A 22,881-nucleotide genomic window follows, 5' to 3' on the forward strand; every position below is an offset into this window, starting at 1 on the left:
TAGAGGTGCCTGCATCTTATATTATAACGTACATTTAGCAATCCTGAATCTCTCATTATCGTGCGCTGTCATGATTAGCGTCATTTTCAGAGGGGGTGTATGGTGTATGTAAAACTGTAACATTATTACTAAAATTTAAAGCTACCTACCTACTTATAATAATTATGCATCAAATGTTACCAACGATGGTTAATAATAATTCATGTTATATTTCTTTGTCATTTTTTTTTATAAATAAAATACAAACCTATAGAATGCACAAGAGATGCATACTATAATATACCCATAGAATTTATTATTACTTACACGTAAATTTACCTCTATAATCGTACTTATATTTTCATTTGCGAGAGTAGTAATGTGCAACTGCTTTCAACGATCAGTCACTAACTTCAGTTATTGGTATTGGCAGGAAGCAAGTACACAATCCTCCTCGTCCAGTCATCATTGGTTATTTAAAGATTGTGACGTCAACTCCTGGGATTTTTCAGCATAATCCTGAAACTGAAACAGCATTATTGAATAATAATAATCGTATTAAGTATATTGTATGCCACGCTTACACGGATTTCGTATTTGGAATTTTGATTGCAGTACAATTTTCGAACCTAAAGATTTTCCGTGTAATCATATTGGTAACGAGTATATTATTTTCTTCTTCTATTGGCAGCCCTAAAATCAAAATGGTTTCTATAGAAGAATATATTTTTAACATCTTCGTACCAAGTGCATTTTCTTAGCCACGTGGTTTTAAAGCTATCAGTAATAAAATAAAATATCTGACGTATTTGTGTATTTATAAACATGTGCAGATAATACGTTCGCATTACTTAATTATTAAATTTACTTATTTTAATATCGTTATCAATGCGAAATACTAATAAATTGTAGTGTTATCATTTGTTTAAAAATACGAGAGGTTATCACACTGCTAAATACCTGTTGATCTTTATAAAATATAGTTTCAATTTTGCAGGGTCGAATTCAGAAAATACTAAGTATTAATTGAGGTGGTGAGGCAAAAGAATTCAAGTGACACTAAATTACTAGTAGGTAAGTAAAGAACAGTTTTCACACAACCACATAGGTGGCGCCCCATTTATGCGTAAAGCAGAATCCAAACATATAATAATTGTTCACGGCAGCAAAATGCTGTTTCGCAAATGTATGAACTTCCAAATACGACTGGGTATAGGTATAAATTCAACTTTAAATAATGATCTACACGAGGATTATCATTTAATTACATAAATCATCACATTTTATGTCATGTTAATTATTTTCATGGGGCTTTTCAATGGTTTAGACAGAAAGTTTTTTTTTAATTCTGCAATATTGTAAGAATTTACAATTATTTACGTTGATGCTATTTCGGGCCCTGGACTCATCATCAGATTTCTAGAATATAAAATTAAAAATATAAGAAAGAAAACATACTGGTAAGATTTTTAATTATCAACGGAATGAGGAAGTAAACTATTAATTAGTATTTTTTCCTATATAGAATGTTACATTCTGAAATCGTGTGTCTTATACGTTGAATAAAAAAATAAAAAATAGTTTATTAAACTATTAATTGTTTATGGTAAATTATTATTACATAACGGAGGTCGATTCACTGCCCGATGAAGGTCCACTAGGCACTTTTACCCCTCACGGTCCTGATTAGCTGCTTCGTATTGTTGGTGAACACAATTAGTTTAATGATATAATATGTTTAAGGGGAGGGGAGGTATTCGTTGGTCCTAAGGAGACCACAAAAGAAACCAATGAACAAGAAAACACAATAAATATTTCGCAATAGACGTAGAAACTATTATGGGTTGGGGGAGGGGCACGGAAGAATATTAAACTGAAAAGGCGGCACGTATCGAAAAGGGTCAAGAAACACTGCATGTGAGACTACTTGAGAATTTCCAGTTAGAAATAAATTAATATTGAGAGCGTTCTAAGTACATATTATTATTATAATATTGTTATCAATAATATATGGTGGAGGTAGCAACATAGCAATGCAATGTGAAATAAGGACAGCCGATTAAATTTTCTTGTAGCAATTGGGTAGAGGGGATGAGAGTTTTGAATGATGCAATTCTGAGGAGCAGTGACCAGGGGTTAAAAATATTTTTATGTACATATTTTTTATAAATTTTAAAATTACCATCTTTTTTAATGAAGTTTTGATTATTTTCGACAAAAATGCTCAGACTTTCAGCTGTCCCTTTCACCGTCACTTACCCACATCACACAGTATTGACAATAGTAATGTTAATACTTTACATATAAACTCTTGCGTGAATATTAATAGCGAAACACTTATGATAAAATATTGTTTATAGGTATGTGGTGAATTTTAAAATAATACCTACATATGTTTCATAAATTATCACTAAGTAAACGCTGAATATTTAAAGATGTTGCTAGTTTCTCATAATAATAAATCAATTCGGGATATTCGTGGTTTGTGGATATTGTGGTTGTGAAATTCTCGCATTTGTGTTTATTTTAGAAGTTATAGCGCCTATACACGTACATGGATTCACTGGCACCAATAATTAATAGTGTGTATTTTAAACTATCGCTACAACAACTTTACTTTTAACACGTAAAAGTGCTGACTGTCACTCCAATCCCATTTTCAAGCGAAAGCGAGACGCGATATTGTCATTGTATGGTGCTATTTGACAGGTCAGGAGAGATTCGTAGATAATCGTTAAACGTCAAAATGTTCTGTGCGGTGTAGTGTGTATTTCTCCCGGTAGGTTTGCCACTATCGTTCTACTGTGCATGTGCATCTGCCATGCAAGTAGGTATACCAATTATAGCGTGAAAATTCAAAAGCTTCTGAACTTTTTTGTTCCATGCATGCAATCTTGCAACTTGCACGATAATACGTGTTTACATAGCGTCGCCTGAGAACTGTAGTGGGACATCTAAAAAATATAGTAGGTTTACCATTGAGATATTGAGGTTTAAAGAAATTCGTCATTTTATATTCTTAGTAAAATTGAAACTTGTTAATCATCTCATATATATATTTATAAAGGAAATATGTCACTTTTTAACATGTATATGTTTGACCGCTCGCCGTGATTGGCATTAAAATAAAATTATTTAAAGAAAATCCAAAGGCATACGACCATATATTTCGTCAGTAACATATTTTTATTAAATTATTTGAGTGCTATGGTAAGACATGTATGATATCCCAGTTTAACATTTATTATACCTAGAGGGATTTTTTATTCAATGTTATAGTGGTATATTTCTCGTACAAAGAAATTTTACTAGAAAGAACAAATATCTCAGTACAGCACTTAACACTATGAAAAATAATTAATTTTATAAGCAGATAAAAAAGACGTTGTTTTTAGTTATCCCACCCCACTACAGTTCTCAGACGATAATGCGCTATAATACACATTATATTATAGCACTAGATCCACGCACGTGTAAACGGGATCTTTATTAAATATGGTAAACGTTATATAAATATAATTGAGTCTTCGCTACTTGTAAACGCCTCAGTTCATCACTGGCAATAATGACAATCAAAAGAAATCATATATTTAAAGATTTGTATGTATCTATAAAAACTGAGATATAAAAAATAAAGAGTACCTATATAAAATAAAATTGACAATTTTATTTACAATCAGTAGTCTGATAGCTAGCAGGCGGTGCCACAGTTACGGGCAGATACCGATTGGTTAACTATCGCATCGATAAGTAGAAAAGTTAACCAATAGCTGGTTTCTGACGCTCGTGATATCATTATATAATCAAAAATTGGTTTTATTTAACTGCATCGGTAATGCAGCACAACATGGCTTCTCTAAATGTCAAAGATGCACTACTTCTAAGATGGAAACCACAAATGATGATATTAAAAATAGTAGTATCTATGTAGCTGGATGGTATTAATTGAAATTTTGGATAGTTACCTACTTCAATATTAGAAATGTAATATGCTACTGCATTTTATATTAGGTAATAAAATATATATTGTTGATTCTGTGTCTAATGAGATCTTATAGATATTTTATTTTAAGGGACGATTTCTTAGTTTTCAGAATATCTATACTCCGGCGGCAAAGGGTGGAGGTAGGCTGTGCAGATTCGACATAAATAGTGCACATTAAACTTTGTAAGTCATACTACTTATTTGTTTTTGTTTAACTAATATGTAATACAAATTGCATATGTCATTAGATAGTTTTTAATTAAACGATAATAGATATTAAAGAAAAAATGTTCTTTTAATTATAAAATATCTAAAATTATGCCAATCATACATAACTTTAGATATTTTATAAATAGAAGTAAATGTATGGTTTATGCAGGGCCTAATCAAATTTCAAAAATATCTGCATTTTGTATTCTTAGTTCAATGAAAACAAATGTGTATGAATGAAACGGTGTGTATTATTTTTGTCGGATCTCCACAGCCTACCTGTACTAATCTGGTTTGGCTTAGGCGGGGTATAATTAAATTTTTAAAACTAAGCAACACCGTCGGCAATTTGTACAAACAAGTAAGTATGACTGAAAAGGTGATGGGTGCTCTATTAATGACGAATCTACACAGCCCACCTCCATCATTCACCACTTTAATATTCAATACCCAGTACCTATTTAGGCATCAGCCAACATCGGAATAAAATTATTCGCCTATCAGAGACACCCAGCGGAAAAAATACGAAGCTTGAATTGTTGAGGCAATCTATTGATAATAAAAATGTGTTTTAATTAATCAGATACGTATTTGTGTAAAAATATTTAAAATCAAAATATTTTTTATTATAAAACTTTATAGAATGTAAATTCGTTAGAGGGTCCCACCTTATTTCGAATCACATAATATTTTTTAGCTATGTTTATCATCAAAATTTATTAATTAAATTTACTGTCATGGAGCGAAAATATTTTTGAATAATAAAAACAGGGAACACAATCTGTTCTGTGAATAAAAAATCAATTAAAAAAAATGCCTAGGTACTTTAAAATTTAAATGATCAATAAATTATATCTCAAATTGCAAGCTTCGTATGTTATACTAATAATTATTGTTTATTTATTGAAAAAAATGTTTCATATAAAAATAAATTTCGTGATAGATAGAAAACTTGGCTGTAAACAACATGACTTCCTGTCACCATTTCCCTTAAAACTAGATAGGTACCTACTATAGATTTCACAAAACGTGTTAGATATCTACATAGTAGGTAGGTAGTAGGTACCTACCCATTTCATTAGCTCTTTGCCGGGTAACACTGGCTACTTCTCCAGAAAGTCGAGTACAATTAAGTATTAGGAACATGTCCCATTACCAAGGGGGTTTTTTCTTAACATATTCGTACCGTAACCTGACCCACTTTGTGTCTACCAAACTTTTTTACCTAACGGCACACTGGTGAAGGGGAAATTGTGTCATGGCACACCAAATAAAATCCCCAAACATATAAATATTATACTGTATTAATATGAATAAAATATTAAATCTCAGTATATGTAACAATACAATAAATATATATACATAGGTAGGTAATATAGATAATAGGTACCTAATATTAGTGTGGATATTGATTCCAAACAGAAATCAAAAATGCTGACAACTCTAGTTCAGAAAATGAGGATTTGTGTACACTGTACAGCACAGCAGTGGTGCACAAGCGCAGCCCGTAGGCCGCATGCGCCCTGAAATGACATTTGTTGCAGCCCAAAATAACAAGTACTTCATCACCAAATTTTTCATTGAATATGATAAAAATCTGTGTTCGATATGTGGACAAATTATGCAGTAGCAACGGTATATAATCTGAATCTGCTATTTTTTATTATTTAATATGATTATATAATATATTTGCGACCGAAATTCATCTTCACACCGTCTGTGGTGCAGGTGCAGTCTATTTTTAGATTATTGTTTTCAAAACGCGCATTTTAGTGTTAGTTCTCCAGGAATTTTGTCAGTGTACGACGTTTGTGAATCGATATTAAAAAATCGCTTGTCTTAACTGAAAAAATACAGTTCGATTATGAAACATTTGTTTGTGTACATATCTATGTAAAGTGCGTGTATAAAATTCTCTATGTACTTTTATTGTTTTCCAATGGTACGTTTACATCTGACACTTATACCGTTATACTTATTTTATGTGTCTGACATAAAATTTCACTTACTGTTTACACCTGCATGGATCTGACATAAAATTCTCGTATACTTCTCGTTGAAATAAAGTCTCTACACTTTATTCAATGCAACATTTGGAATAAATATATGCTGTGTTTACATATGGCATTGTAACTTATTCGGACACTTATTTCGTATACTTCTCAAAAACGTTATATCAGTTGTCAGTTGTCGATATGGGAATGTCAAAAAAAAGAAAATAGCAGCGAGTCTGTTGGCAACAAAAATGAGGAAAAAACGGCTAAATGGATGCGGGAATGGATTCAGCGATGAGAAGAACTAGGTGCTTTCCGTTTAATGTCAGAGCTTAAAATCGAAGATCCACCTCAATTTGTGAACTTTAGTTTGCAAGATTGGACCTTTTGCCAAAAAACAAGACACACAATTTAGAAATGCCATAAGTGTAGAAGAACGATTAACAGTAACATTGCGATACCTATCTAGCAACTGGTAAGAAGTGAATCGTCATTGCATATTCAATATATTATCGTAATACGAGTGCAGTTGTGGGCCAAAATGAATTAATACCATTTGAAGCGCATTTTTTTCTTCACAGACTGCATCAGAATTAATTATATGTGCCGAGAACATGCGATATTTTATTTTCGCACAAAATCCATAGTACACGGCACATTCGGTAGGTATATCAGCATCAGATAGCCGTGGTTATAATATTATTACATTTTCAAATGATTATTTTACCAACATGTGCAATATCTTCAATTTTCATCTAGTATACAAATGGGTATGCCCACGATGGTGGCTAATAATTTCGTGAGTCCCGGGTCTGACTAATTCACATGTTGTTTTTTTCAATGTGGGTTTAGACCCATAGTAGATATACCTACAGACCTAATATTTTGAGCAGCCATTTCTCGCAAAAATAAAAATCTGTTCATAGGTAGGTACAACCTCCACTCAATGGCTATAATAGGCTATAATATTATGATCCTCTTAGAATCGAACATTGTGGTTTCATATTATAATGTGTTAACAAATAGAGTGTACAAATAAAACACAAAATAATCAAATTAAGTATAAATAATCTGAATTAAAAATACGTAGATCTTAGTCATTGGCGCATGGTTTATCAATGTAAAATTGTAGATACAAAGTAGGCAAAATGAATAAAATTATAACTGAGGTAGGTATTTCATTGAACATGTTTTCACATTGGAGTTTTTTTTTATGTCAGAGCAATTATTTGGATACTGTCTTCAGTGTTCAACCGATAATTATTAATTATTACACTACATTTTGAAGATTTTGAGTGAGTATAATCCTTGTTCGCCTTGCAAACGGAAGCAACATTTTTATCGCTTCCTCGTTTGCAATTTTTATAGCATTTTCATCTGTGACTAATGACGACCAGGCCATTCAACGAAAAAAAAATAAAGTCTTTTTATTTATTTTACCAATATTGAATGCGAGTTTCGTTACGTGACAAACTTTATTTTAGTACATATTGAAAATAATAACACGTGTTTTAGTTTAGCCCATACCCATGAATCGTTATAACCATAAGTTAACCCCTCCCCATACTTTTGTATTCCCTGGACATACCTACCCATTAACTGGATTAATTATTTATTATTTCGGATTATTATGGATTATTACTTTTATGATGGTCGGGATATAAGACGTATGCAATACAAAGCGCGGCGAGTGTTCGCAAATACCGCCAATATTAAATGCGCGCTTCGTTTATGTGACAAACTTTAATACAGACATACAAACATCTAAAGAATGGATGGGGGAGCCACTGTCGAAAACTACCCAATCAAGACAGTATCTGACATTCGAATGACGTTTTCAAAATGGCGCTCATATATAGGTAGTTCGTAGTTTTATTTTTGACCGTTCTTTAGATAAGTTTGTAGGACTGTACATATAATTATAATACAACGCATCTATTCTATACACAAGACTGCTATTGGCCGCTATCGCAGCTATCGACAGCTATCGAGAGTAGTTTTTCATTTTTTTGTATCGAAGTATTAGCACTTATTGTAACAATTACAACAAACTTATTGTAATTCATACAATAAGTGCTAATACTTCGATACAAAAAATGAAAAACTACACTCGATAGCGGCCGATAGTAGTTTTGTGTATAGATTAGATGTGCAGATATACCTAACTACTGAAAATTACATAGACTATAAAACTTGTTTAAGTACGAGTATATTCCCAATTTCTCCATAGATAGGTACTCGAGAATTAAACCTTGTTCACCCTCACTCAAAAAACAACACACTACCCATAATTTTTATGTTCTCTATTCGATGTACTTATCGGTAAAATAATTAGGTAATTTCTTCGGAAGTACCTACGTTGCAATGCATATCACACGAGAGAAATTGAATCAGCTTGGCGAGACATTTACCCAGCAGTGGATTGGTCCAGACTGATGATGATGATCCCTATTACTTTTGTCTTTTCACTATGGTCCATCCATGTTGACACACCAACACGGTTTTTATAAATTGACAGATACCTGCTGCAGTATTCGTTTGATGGTAGGTACTGGTTGTTGGTGCCCGCAAAAGTTGCACCCCGTACAAACGAGCTTGTGAATTAAAATGAGTCTAAACAAAACGTGTTGTATAGCCAACACAAGTTCGGATCTACGGGTTACACTTCAAGGGGCGACATTTCTTCTTTCAGCTACGCCTTTATTCTTCGTTCTTGTACGGCAAAAAACACACGGAAGTCATCTTCTTCGGTCATGAGCTCTAACGTATATTGGCTGCTGATTGCGATGCTCTGTGAATGCAATCCATAGTCTTTAGGTATACAATTGAGAGAAGAAATACCTCTGTAGGTAGGTACCTACCTAAGTTTCATGTTGTCACTCCCGCTTTGACTATGGATCATCACAACAGTCAATTATTCTTGACTGGACATGGTGGCTTCGGTGACAGGCCCAATGATGTATTTAGAAAATTTGCGAAGTCATACTATCAACCTCAAGATCTCTTCACTTAGATTTATCGACAGTTTTACATAAGCATGTGTTTATAACAATTATTAATTTTTCTTCTACGTAGGTACTTGTCTCTCCCATGGACTTAAAAGTTATTGTAAATCCAGTCAAATACACTTGAGTACATGGTGACATTAGTCTTAGGCATAAACTCAACTAAAGCAGGCTTGCGGGGCGCTCGCGCATTTTCTATGTGAATCATCGAAAATACAACGTAATCAAATACGCCAGCGCACACTGGATTTGACGACGCATTGTGCCCGCCTGCCCCATGAGTCACCGTTTTTTGGCTTCTCAGCGATACGAATTAACGAAAATACAACGAAGTCCATTCATTGAACACGGCAAGCAAAATCACGCTCCTCGAAGCGTAGTCGATAGACGGGCGAGAAGCCATTATTGAAGAACAGTGAACTCTTTGTTTACTTATTGCGTGTCCGATATTAATTACAAGCCCCGAGAAATTTAATAATATTTTTATTGCTTTGTTATGAGAGACGCTGATAATAATAATTATGTTGTGCTCCTTGAGCCCTTTATTACATAGGTGAAGGGTAATGCGCGGGTGGGAGGGGGCCTACTCAGTAGTGAGCGCACCAAACGCCTTTTTGGTGGGCTTTATGCCTTAGGTATTTTTTCTCCTGAGTCATTCACAATAAAAAAAAACTTCAAACAAACGTAGGGTCTTGTGATACGCCTGATTAAGACCTGATAAGTGGTTTGGTGTGGCCATTAACTTCAATGTCACTCCCAAGAAGATGAAGTCACATGATTATTTGTTTTTAAAACTCTTCAGCTTTGGAAGCCAATATGGTATTAGCGATTATTAGGATATCCTAAGCACTGAGGTTCGAAGGCCCCATTAAGACAATCTTTGCCTATACGATCAACCACCACCACACATTACAAAATAGAATCCAAATTTTACAAAAAAAAAATACGCAACTTTTAAAATCATAAATATTTCTGTATGTGTTACCTTTGCATGAATTAATGCATGAGTATTATCTTCTCTGACGGTGGTCTGGGGCTGGTGAATCCTAATAATGACGATGATGGCGAATTCTTCAGATTTTCAAATCGAGAAGCGAAGAAGCTGCGAGGATCTCAGTACTCATCATAAAGATGGCCGCATTTTAATTCTGAAAACAAAGAAGGATAATATTCAATACATACGTCATAAAATAAACAAATATAAGGTTGTAATATGTGCCTAAATGGGAAATTAGGTAGGTACCTACTAATTGTACTTACCTACAATCATACTACAATGCCATAAATACAAATGAACAAACTAGGTAGGTACCTACCTACTTATTGTTGATAGGAGATATGCAAATATTTTTTAACCTAATATAAAATATACTATAATATAATACATAGCCAAGATTGTTTTTCGTATGTATCCGAGTTATCTGTCATTTAAATTTGAACTACTGACGAATCAGACGAATCATCTTGTATTTTCTAGCAGACCGTTGGCCGTTTTTTTCATAAACCAGAACAGGCTTTCATTATAAAGTATGAATCTTTAAAATATGTGTATTTTTCACAAAATGAGTATAAAACTGTTAAAAAAAATCTTGGCAACATAACAATTTCATGGATTACCTATGAATACCTATGGGTAATTTTGTTATAAATATATTATTTATCTTGTCAAGAGAGTAACTTTGCGACAATTCATAGGTAATGATATATAAGGTATTTTTTCCAGTCATGTGCTTCTAATTGTTAAATAATTAGAATGAACGTACAATTCGTCTGACGTTGTTGCAAATGTAATAATGTAGTGTAGCTACTATAAGTTCAACGACCATAATATAAGTTTACGTTATAAAAAGTAGGTGCACCTTATTCTTAACTAAAGCATGCGCTCTCAACCGTTTTCTAATGGATATACGCCAGACGTGTATCATCAACCACCTTAATTTTTAATTTACAATTAAATAGCAACGATTTGTCAAAACGTGGCTGTATGTGTAGTACCTATGTAACTACTGCACAGACGTGACATTATTAGTAGAATTACCATTGAAATATATGTATTTAAGAAATGTTTTTTTAACTTCTTGGTATCCTATTTGCTACCATATTTCCGATTATAAATAACTAATTAAGGATGGAAGTTTCAAAGTCAGTAACTCCCCCATTAATTGAAATAATCGCAAAAAATACATCATGGACATTATAGGACTGGAAATTCAATTTATTTTCATTTTGCAAATAATAAAGTAAATAGTGAAAAAGTCATTAAAATAATTTATAAAATCACATTTAAAGTTAATCGTAAAATTTCATAAAAATGGCGGCTGTTCTATTAAACTAACAAATATGCATACGCTGAAAAGGTAGGGAATGAATCAAAACCAAGAAAAAAAGTGAAAATGCAGGTTAACGTCATTGAAATCAATCGCCTCAATCATTTTAATGTAACTAGTGTAAATTCTTGGTGGAAATGTGATTGTATCGGTACATGATGAGGATTTCCCATACTGATTGCAGTGCCAATGACGTTTTTTTATGAGTCCAATAGGCCTAGAAAACTAACAGCGACCATAAAGCTTAATACGAAGGCCGCATACCTATGCTATATTTACCGCAATGAGTAATATCGTTTACTCGAGCTCATAATGGACGGAAAAGTAGAGGGTAGGTAGTAAAGACGTAGGCAGATGAGATTCTCAATGTTCAAGGAGTTGGTGATCTGATAAATGTATTTTATTTTTGTTGCATTCGTCTGTTTAATAGTTTAAGAATGTAAATAATAAAATAGGTAGGTACGTATAAGGTAGAATAGTCAAGATTCTTGTAGCAGTATTGGTGTTACGTTCAAATGACACATCACCGTTCCAAAATGATGTCGTAGGCGCAATGCCACACGAATCTGTTCTTCCTTTACCTATATATGCACCTAAAAAATCAATTTGAAACTAAAAATAAAAGAGGACTGCATTCGAAGTCTTCCTAGTGATATTGATAGCCACTTTGCGTAGGGACAACACTAGACGTAGGTACCCCCTATATAATTTTAAAGTCTACCTTTTGCAATACACCATAGAATTTTGAAAATCTATGTTGACACTTAGGTACCTACCTACGTACCTATTAATCTAAATAATTTGTTTCAAATAGAAAATTCATCAATGCTGTTATGTACAAATACTAATTTATGCGACATCTTTTGTCTTTATAGCCACTGATCATTGACTTAACTTGGTTATAGATGTAGAAAGACTCTTTATGCGGTAGAATATAATATTAGTATTGATATAATATATCGGCTGGGTGGCCAATGACCTCTGAGCCAGAGTGCGTCCCCGATGCGCCCCTGAACCGGAAGAAGTCCTGGAACCGGAACCGACCCTGCAGCCCGCAATATCGATCCCGAGTCCAGACAGAGCGTCTACAGACACACACGTGCAATCAGACGCACACGCGCGCCCGCTCCACAATACGTACACGTGACTGGGTGCAGCCTTGCAAAAGCGCATACAAAGACATTCGCACCAACACTGCAATCAACCAACACCAATGCAGATGTAATGGTTTTCGTGTAATGTTGTACTTATGGAATCTGAATGTGAACGATAAAAATGACCTGATGAAAGCCTAGTTGTTGATTTCAGAATATTATTTTGCTAAAACGTTCATATTAGTCTAACAGTATAGTAGTAATATGTATCTACTACTTAGAATTAGGGCTTAGTTATTGATTCAATAATAAAAATATACAGATGGTAAAAGGTAAAGGATATAAATCTACGATAAATACATGTTATAGGTACGTAGTGTAATTAACTAACGAGATAATTGCAAATAACGATTATTGGATATTAATTAATTTTTCAAAATGGCGCTCGCAGACCATATTTTAGAAAAGAATCTTAAGCAGGCGCTCCATTGGCGACTAAGTCCGAGGACAATAAATCGTCCGGTTTGTCTATGCTCTACTACTGATCAACAAACGAATAAAAAAGTCGAGCTACGAGTATCAAAAGTCAAAAGTTTCGATTATCGTAATGTCTTCCGATAATCCTACAATTTTGTATTATTTATATGTAGACTAGCATAAAATAATATAACAGTAAAACAACACAAATTTCACGTGTTCTTATATGAATTTCATAAATACAAATTTAAAAAAAAATGATAAATCCCTCATTTTCTAATGTGTAAATTAACAAATTAATCAATAAAAATGTTTAAAACAATAACAGAGTTTTTTCGGTCCGAATGATTGCGTAATAATACTAAATCGAATTTACGTGTGATTGACAGACGAATTCTGGCAACTCGGAGAGTAAAATATCAAACATGTTTGATATCCAACGAGCCTGGTCTGCGGATTTAAAAGTCCGGAGATCTGGGGTGCTCCATGCGAAAAAAAAGTCCGAAGACTTTAAATCGTCTGACTTGCGTGCCAATGGAGCACAGGCATTTGAATACTAATTATTATTTTCGCTAGATACAAAATATAACAGAGAAAAACAAAGGGGAGAATTGATGCTGAAAAGTAAATCCCAGGTCCATCGAATGCCGAATCATCCAGCCAGTTCAAAAAGATCGCTTGTGAAAATATTCACTTATTTGCTAACTAAATTCACCTAATCGTACATATTATTATAATGGCAACCAATTTTCGTTGAATGAATAACTACCTGAATTATAAAAGCTGATTAAGTAGGTACTTAATGTTAACGTATAAATAATTGAAAGAAAATTAGATTACCTACATATCCTATTTAACCGCCATCTAGTTTTTTAAACCACAACGAGACTACGTATCGTCATCCGTGCGAATTCAAGAGAAAATTTTTATGCCTTTATTATAGTAGGTAGTTACTAGATACTTATTATGTTATTTGACAAAATGAGTTTGACGAGTTTTCGTCAAATCAAATCTCAATTACAATAAAACACCGGTTTACAATATTTCTTGTCAGTGCATTATTGTATTGGTAACAGAGGCTACGCTTAGTTCAATATATCATTAATAAAAGAGGGGTAGGAAGGATAAAATACGCCACTGGTTCCACTATACAAACAAGAAACATACTCGTATACACAAATTGAATGTACTTAATCTAATCCCATACAAATACCTGCAAATACAAATACATCCACAAACTGACTGCAGCTTGGAAGCCTCGAGGCTGGTGTCTCAACAAAGGAACTCAATATACGCAGCAATGTGCATCATGTTGTGTAGGTATTACATGCACTGGGCCCGGTGACTGTATTTGTGAGGTGAACGCAGTGACGTCAATAATATTATTTTCAACATCACTTTGAATTGTTTACAACTTTCCAATCAATTGATTCCATATATTAATTTACTTGATAAAAGTCCAATAAAATACAGAATTTGGGGTAATTTTGGGAGCTAAGCCCGAACAATATACAGGCGTAACGATCATGAGATGGCCTATCTTTTTCATCCTAGAAATCAACATTTCAAGGTTGAATAATATAATATTGAGTATTTTAAGCCAATGGATATTTTTATAAAAATAAGCATTTATGGAGTTAGAACAGTATTTATAATATCGATTAAATACGCAAATACGAACGATTGACAGTATTAAATATGCCTTATGTTGTTTTCACTGTGGCATCTAAAACATAAACAAAGGAAGCATTTTGAACAATACTATTTTTATTGCCATAAAAATACATTTATCTTACTAGGTAGGTATACTCGATCCGCAGTGCGTTAATTCATTCGGGATTAAGTAATGATTCAATTATTTAAAATTTATTTATTCTAAAACGTCGATAAATCAAAATTTAAAAATATACACAATAATGATGACGGACCACATGTGACATCATTAATTGCATTTAGGGATATTGTACAATTTTCATTATGAGTTGAGATTCTGTGCAACTTGTGCTAAGATTCTCTCCTGTAATCTGGCAATGAGATAAAGAATATTTTTAAAACGACAGCTTGATGAGACTTCAAGTGAACTTGACGCAACATATCGGCAAGTGCAGTGTGCAGTGATGTTATTATCAGTACTCCGGAGTCAGGGGTCACTAGCCCGACGTGACCTACTCGGTCGCCCGCCGCTTGTCGGTCGCGAATCCGAACGTTCGCATTAATACACAACCCGAACGTTCGGATTATTAGTAATATTCTCGGTGCATACATTGTAAATTGTACCTATGCATACGTCACTCCCACGAATGCTTCGTGGCCCGGGTAAGTTTGCAGCATTGCAGAAACGTGTGGGTCGGCGGAGCGACGATAGCAATCGATGAATGAGATTCCGGATTCCGGGCCCAGATCCGGTAGGGGCGAGCTAGTCGCATCACATTTCGCAATATTGCATAAAAGTTTCATCCATCCTATTCCATCATTATCCGTTCACAATGTGGAGTATAAACACATAACAAAGATACTAGACCACTCCAAATCAACCGGCCCGCACGATACTCTCTGTATTAATGGAGTGTGTCTCGAGGCCCTACGTTTAGTTTTGAAGCATCAGCAGTTTTTTACGTCTGGGAATGTCTCAGAAACAGATATCCAAGACTAAGGTTACCAGACACTCGAGTGTGCTTTGACTGATTTTACTGTAAAAATACAAAATATTAAGTATATCTACTTAATATAATACATATCTACTACCTAAATAAAAAAATATAAATACAAGTAAGTAAGTATACTTATTATACAAAAACAATGCAAAAATATACAGGCAGACAAGACTATGTGAAGAGATCTTCACGTCTGTAGTAAGATGCCGCATTTTTAAAGAAATAATATTGGCCTTGGTAGCGACCATGTAGGAGTGAGCGAAAGGCCCAACATCTGATTGGACCGATTTGAGCATGTCTTCCATTTCCGTAGACATTTCTAGATGTTTCCGGAGGATGTAGTTTGTATCCTGTAGTTCTCCGCCACATGGACATGTTGGTCGGGTGACAAGTCTTAGCTCATCGAGCTTGGCAGCGAATCCACCGTGTCCAGCCAAAAATTGACTGGTGTAGTGGTCACAAGACAAAAACAAATATGTGCGCCTGTTGGAGGCACCCCATTTTCTCTGCCAGGTCTTCGACGCTGCATCCAGCGTCATTTGACGTAGGTATTGTTCGCTTCCTCGGTGATACGTTTTCAGCATCAACATTTGGAGACGGGGCAAGATAAAAGTCATCAACAACATCATAACAGATTCATAAGCCAGTCGCCATGGACCAATGAATTGAAGCTAAATACGGTTTATTACTTTATAACGATCAGGCCATCACACGCATGAAATATGAAGCGCGCCGAGTTTCCTCAAATATTACCAATATTCAATTGTTTACCTTTTCGGGAAAAAATTAATGCATATTATGATACAGATATAACTATTGAAAATAACACATTCTTTAACATAATATGTTTAAGTTTTTCTCATATTTCTCCAAACTTGAGAATTTAATCTTATTACAGCCTCACCTAGAAATCAACACACTGCCCATTATTTTCTGTGTTCCCTGAGTATAATGGTACCTACCCATAGTTTCTAAATATCCGTTTGTTAATAATTTACATTCGTTTTATAGGTACTCAAGCACTGTCACCTCTACAAATATTGCAATCATGAAAACGATCTGCACCTTTGACACCGCTAACCTGAACAACGACACTATGCTTATTATAAAACCATGTTCTTATAATAGTCTTCAACCCTTATATTATTCGTCTTTTTCCCAGATCAATTTTTCTTTGAATTCTCAAATGCACGAGTAAGCTAAAGTGGAAATTTTCACGCGTAGGTACAAGATATTTTTATTATTCAAATTTTCCGCGCTAAATATATCGTGTAATTCTAATATTATGTAGGTATGTACATATTTCTAGTTGATTTTCTATCATCTATATCTATAATACCATGTCGCTTCTTATCTTGTCTTTCCACGATATTATAAGGATGTAGCGCTCTAAATGGGTTACAAATTAAACAATTGGGCTACATACCTAATAGAGGTTTACGCCTGAACAATCAGTAAACTATAAAGGAAATATTTTTGTTCACTATGATTATTCTCATCATTAGGATACACATTTAATTGGGTAGGTTTTAATAAATGATAAGCTGTATTTTAATTAAGCCTCTTACACTTATTATTATTTCTAGTTTTAATTTATGTCAAATATTCGGTAATACTCTATATATTATTTAAATTTATAATTGCAAGATTTTTCCATACCTCTCTAGTTTATGACGATATTCATATTCTCCAATGATTTATTATCTCAGGGTTCATTCTTTAAAACGTTCAATTCCAGAAATGGTAAAGCAGTAGGTAGGTACATAAAGTACTTAAGTAATTTTATTAAATTCAGACGATCGTAGTTAAATACGCTGACGCATGGTCATAATTATAGAGTCATTCACTTCAGAGGTTTTTGTTTCAACGTGCTATATTTATATAGGTACCGCTCTTTCCTTATTACGATATCAATAAAATTATATTAGGTACTTCACTCCAATTTTTGTGAAACTATGTGACGACCAATATACTGTCCCATAATTAGTTGTTTTTTTAGGACGAAATTTGTAATATTGATGCATTAATGGAATCGTGAAGTGATAATGTTTGAAAAACACTGACCTAGGAATCCAGCTAGTATAACAACGTTTAATATAACGCCAAGAAGTTGGCTAGTGACAGGATACTCGGAGGCCCTGCATGGTGTCCATTTGCTCCCTCACATGGACGCGCCAAGAGGCGGTGTTAGGGGTGTGGAAACACCCGGGCGGCTGGGTTCAAGGGGCGGACAAAAGGAAAGATATATTTTAATGATAAGTATCTCTTAATAAATAATTAGATAAAATAAACTTTACGATGAACAAAAAAGTCGCGTGAGGCGCATTTTTCTTTCATGTCATTAAATATTCACGTACCTATATATGCTATCGAGCTACATCGATAGGTACGTACATGTCTATCGATTTAAGATGCTTTATATACAATAATTCAGAATGTTACATTATTAGATAATATCAATACTTTCATAACAATAAAATAATTGTTTCAACTTTTCTTTGAATTCTGTCATATTTATAGCTCGCCGGCTGGGGACGGCCACTACTTTTGGCGCGTCCTTACGCCCACATAAGGAACCAACATGGAGGAAAATGAAGTGTAACGATAGAAAATAAAAACTAGTAAGTAAGTACCTATAGTATACCTACATGCTACATGTAGTCTATTTTCTGGGTTATTGACGCGAAAAATTTCCCAACGCAAGGTAATTCGAATGAATGGATCGGCAATTATTATTCGCACAGATTATTTTCCTGTGTTTTCATTATTTCAGTTGTTGTCTTCCACTATCGGTTATCCTTTCACAGCATTTAAAATAAAAATAAAAAAAATATTCGATGAAATAAAATAAAAAGGCTCCCCTTTGAATTGATTGCGGTCGGGACATTACGAATGCAAAAAATCCTTTGGCCGTATAATAATAAAGGTCAGTGCACTCGCATCTCAAAATGTTAAATCTGCAGTCGGCGCACTGGGTAAGTATTTTATTTTTCATTTTTCTTTCTTTTTGTTCCACCTCCGCTAAATTCGAACGACGACCATCTTGACTACCGGGTCACCGGAATAAACGCTATGTAGATATATTGTGAGGCCTATACTCACAAATACCGATAAGTCTACAACAAAGGTGTAATACTGTTATATGAGGGGAAAACTATTAAAAGACTACTAACTAAAAGAACTATAGTTCAGACATATAGAACAGTATAACGTGGCATATCAAGGAAACGAAACCAAAAACGAAATAATTGTACAATGGATCAAACACGGGTAGCTATACAATATAACAGAGTTTTCCAAATGGACAAGACCCATAGCTGGAAGAAAAAATAATTGTAGGACAGATCTACTAATCCAGTTCCACACTGGGAGCCGCAAATTGTTAATACCTGTGGAAATACGTTGTATCGCAATCCACAAGTTCGACAAATTGTAGGTATTAATTATTAAGTGAAATAAAAACTGTGAAGTACCATGTTTGCTTCCATGCAAAGAAAATAATCATTCACAGAGTGGACGATATATTAATAGTTTTTTTTATGAAGAATGCTCATTTCCCATTTGCTTTATCAATTGAGTCCTTGCTTTGGATCAAACATATTTGTATTTTTCAGATGCGGGATTCGGACTCGCGCGCAGGGCTTTCGGGACGGGCATTTTGGCTCTAATCACTAATGTGTCACTCAAAATGAATGAAGTGAATTAAGTTTCGTTTTTTTTTTTATAAAAAAATATAGATATGTAAGTATTTGATTTATTCTGGGTCGCGAATTATCGAAGGTTTTCTTAGTAACAAAAGTGACATCCCCTGTTAAAAACAATTTTGATTTGATCAATAAAAAATGTAATCATTATCATCAAAAAATCAAAAGATTATAATATTATGAGGATATTTATTGTAAAGTCAACATTTTTTCTGTTATTGTAATAATAATCTTGTTCTTGAAGTAGGTACTGTTCAAAAAAATAGTTGCAAGATCCTTCAGCTAAGTATAATATTATAATCCTAGCAAATATTACCAGGTCAGGGCCACCTGTCAACATTATCATATGTCTTCTCCCTATCCCCCTCTTACATACATTTACGCATATGTTCTGTCTTACTGCATTTGTTCTGGTGTTTCAGACTCAATTATGTATCTGTGAACTGATGCAACAGCCTGGCGGAATCTTTACAGTCTCCTGAGCGAGCATGCAATTGCTGAAGTCGTTCATTTGTCAAGGAACGAAGCTTAACTGATGATTCATCCTCATCCATAATGTTTCTATTTTTGTTATTGAATGTTGTTATTGCTAAAGTTGATATTGCGTAAGTTTACAGTAGGTTACAGTACCATATCCCTATAATAATTGCCTTTAAATCTCTTTCCACACTAATTTCTCGATATTGTAAATCATTCGATATGCTATTACTGTCTATAAAGCATCTATAAAACTATTACGAGAGTGTGTAGGTATCTATCATTTGTTTTCTTTCACGACCCGATTAAAATAAACTTTTTCTCATTTTTTTTAAATTAGAATTTGCGTTCATACGTGTATGTTTAATACGGCTTCTCCTTATCCCTCTCTCTCCCTCTCTATCTCTCTCTTATAAATTGTCATATGCTTTGTCTTTTAATTCATTCAATTTTACGTATCAAAGCAATTAATATTCTATTGTCAATCCTTGGTTGAAGTTGGTACCTATGCAGCTGGTTTTTGTGAATCGGTAGAAATAAAAATTTATGGAGATGACTGATCATCATTCCTTGTTTCAGGTTTCAGTGACTTGTGAAAAACCCGCCGAAATGTCGCCTAGTGACGTCAGAGAAACGATATGCGAATTGCAACCACCGTGTGCATTTATTTATACGGCATTCGAGTTCAAGGCTACATGGATGCGCCGCGAATCGAGTACAATCGACGAAAGGTGTTCGACGACTTTGATTTTCATTTTTTTTATTATCAGTAGATACCATTTCTGATAACTGTGTCAGTGTAGGCAGGTGCTTAACTGTATAAAATACATGTAGGTATGCTAAATATCCGGAGATTTATTTATCAAGCATTGAGAATGTTAGTTTTCTAAAAATCAAACTTTTACATGGGTATCTATCTCTCTTCTTCTTGGTCGTGCAGTCATGGCTGAGGATCGTGACCACATTTAAATTTCGCCATCCTTTGAGCGACCAAGACTTTCGATCCTTCTCGATCTTCCGCTTCTCTCAGGGCAGAATGGATGGTGCCCCCAGTCAGCTCTTTCACTTGGTCGCTCCATCGCGCAGACGCTCTTCCTCTGCTTCGCCTTCCCTGGAGGCTACCCAAAACTACCAGTCTCTCCAGGTTGTCCGGTCCGCGCCTGACAATATGTACAAAAAACTGCAGAATTCTTCTCAGACATATCGTCGAGAGCCGTTCCTTTATCTTCAGTCCCTGGATGATTGACTGGTTCGTCCTTTGCTCCGTCCAAGAAATGCGAAGCATTCGGCGCCAACACCACATCTAAAAGGCATCAATTGCCTTCCGTTCTCTTGCCTTCAGGGTCCACGACTCGACTCGGTATAGGAATATCGAGAACACTAATGATTGCACAAGCATCATTTTTGTGGCAATCGAAATTCCCCGATCCTTCCATATAGTGGTAAGGCGTGTCATCGCACTTTTTGCATATCTTTGGTATCTATAGTCACCTCATTTCTACCGTGTTGCAGTGAGGTCTCGTGGGAGCATGTACATCATGGATCGCTTAGGGCCGGAAAATTAAGGTGATACGACATGTGATTATTACAAATTTCCGCGAAATCGAGAATGTTTTGCCTGCGGCGCTGGGAATTGATACACACAAAAATCTTTAGTCGATATGTAGACTAGATTTTCATTGTACTATTCCTATCAAGATAGCCACGAATAACAAAAAACAACCGTGTACTGTGCGAAAACATCTTCTTGGCTACGCTTCTGGGCGCTGTTGTCTACTAAATGGCAGGTTAGTTTACAATGGAAATGAGGTTAAAAATGGGTGGAGCATGTTAGTTCACAGTTTTAACACGTAGCCAAGAAAATGTTTTCGCACTATACCTATATCATGGACAACAAATTTTTGTCAACAATAAAGTTAATATCAATCGACGGAAGTATATATGACGAGATTGTGTATTGAATAGTGTTCTTCAAAAGTGACCTCCCATTGTGATTAAAGTGTAAAGGATTCAGCCAACATGTTCTACCAATACATGGACCAATATTATTGAAGATTCTAATCGGATGCATTTGGAATCAATTAAGACCTGCGTGTCGACGCACGCCAACTGCATTGTAGTGTGTCTACACTACACCCTTAATTGAAGGGTAATCTGAAAACTACAATTCACGTAACGTGGAATGCAAAGGTGTATGATGTTCTCGATAATGTGGAAAACTCCGCAAAAGGAAGAGGTTCATAATTATTGTGATTTGTGACATGTCGCTCGAATAGCGAACAACCGATGGATAACAGTGGCACATAAAGGACACTAAACGGCAAGTCATAACATTTGATTGATGTAGGTAGGTACGTGGCAGTGAAATACTAGAAACCGAGAAGAGAGGGCGCTAAGGGAGTCTGTTAGCCAGCAATGGAAAAACCCCGGCTGATGGTGATAATGAAATAATATAACGTAGTAAAGAAATAATTGATATGATAATATATTGATAACAAGAAAACTTGGGGGGCGACTATTCAAAACTACATAAGGGCGGCACTTTATCTAGGGACATCACTTCCGAGTTATATGTGCAATGTTTTAGTTTTGAGTTAATATAATTTGAAAATTGACTAAAAATATAATATGCGACATTTATGTATATATATATAGTGGAGTAGTATAATTTGGGATGGCATCTAAAAATATCAATATAGGTACATATCTCTTTCCTAGAGTCGTATCCTGTAACTAAAAACAATCATTATTGAAGATGTCAGCGACGACACATAACAATATTAACGGTTTTTTTTGTACAAAGACGTTATGTTACAGGCCCCTTTGGTATTAGTTACAGGAGTTTTGTTATACTTTGGGTAATATTTTATACCCAATTTGTAAAAATTATTCATATTTTTAATATGGGTAACTACATAAGTATCATATTGTATCGTATTTGTAGATTTCTGGATTATCATCATATGTACTTTATC

The 22,881-nt window shown here is 34.5% G+C and overlaps 1 long non-coding RNA gene across 2 annotated transcripts in view; it reads right to left on the reverse strand.

Annotated features, from left to right (window-relative positions):
* Window positions 1-233: 233 nt before the first annotated feature.
* LOC147065305 (uncharacterized) overlaps window positions 234-22,881 on the reverse strand; it is a 156,179-nt gene continuing 133,531 nt past the window's right edge. The window contains exons 5-6 of one of the 2 annotated variants that reach the window (XR_015071742.1): window positions 10,159-10,321; window positions 234-504 (exon numbers count right to left, since the gene is read on the reverse strand). This is a non-coding gene — a long non-coding RNA (uncharacterized LOC147065305). Of the gene's footprint in view, window positions 505-9,603; window positions 10,322-22,881 lie in introns of those variants that run through there. The other variant, XR_015071743.1, reaches the window with a different exon arrangement.

Source organism: Rhyacophila brunnea, unplaced genomic scaffold (genome assembly GCF_057557595.1).
Source record: "Rhyacophila brunnea isolate RB1 unplaced genomic scaffold, BYU_Rbru_1.0 scaffold_6, whole genome shotgun sequence".
NCBI lineage: Eukaryota > Metazoa > Arthropoda > Insecta > Trichoptera > Rhyacophilidae > Rhyacophila > Rhyacophila brunnea.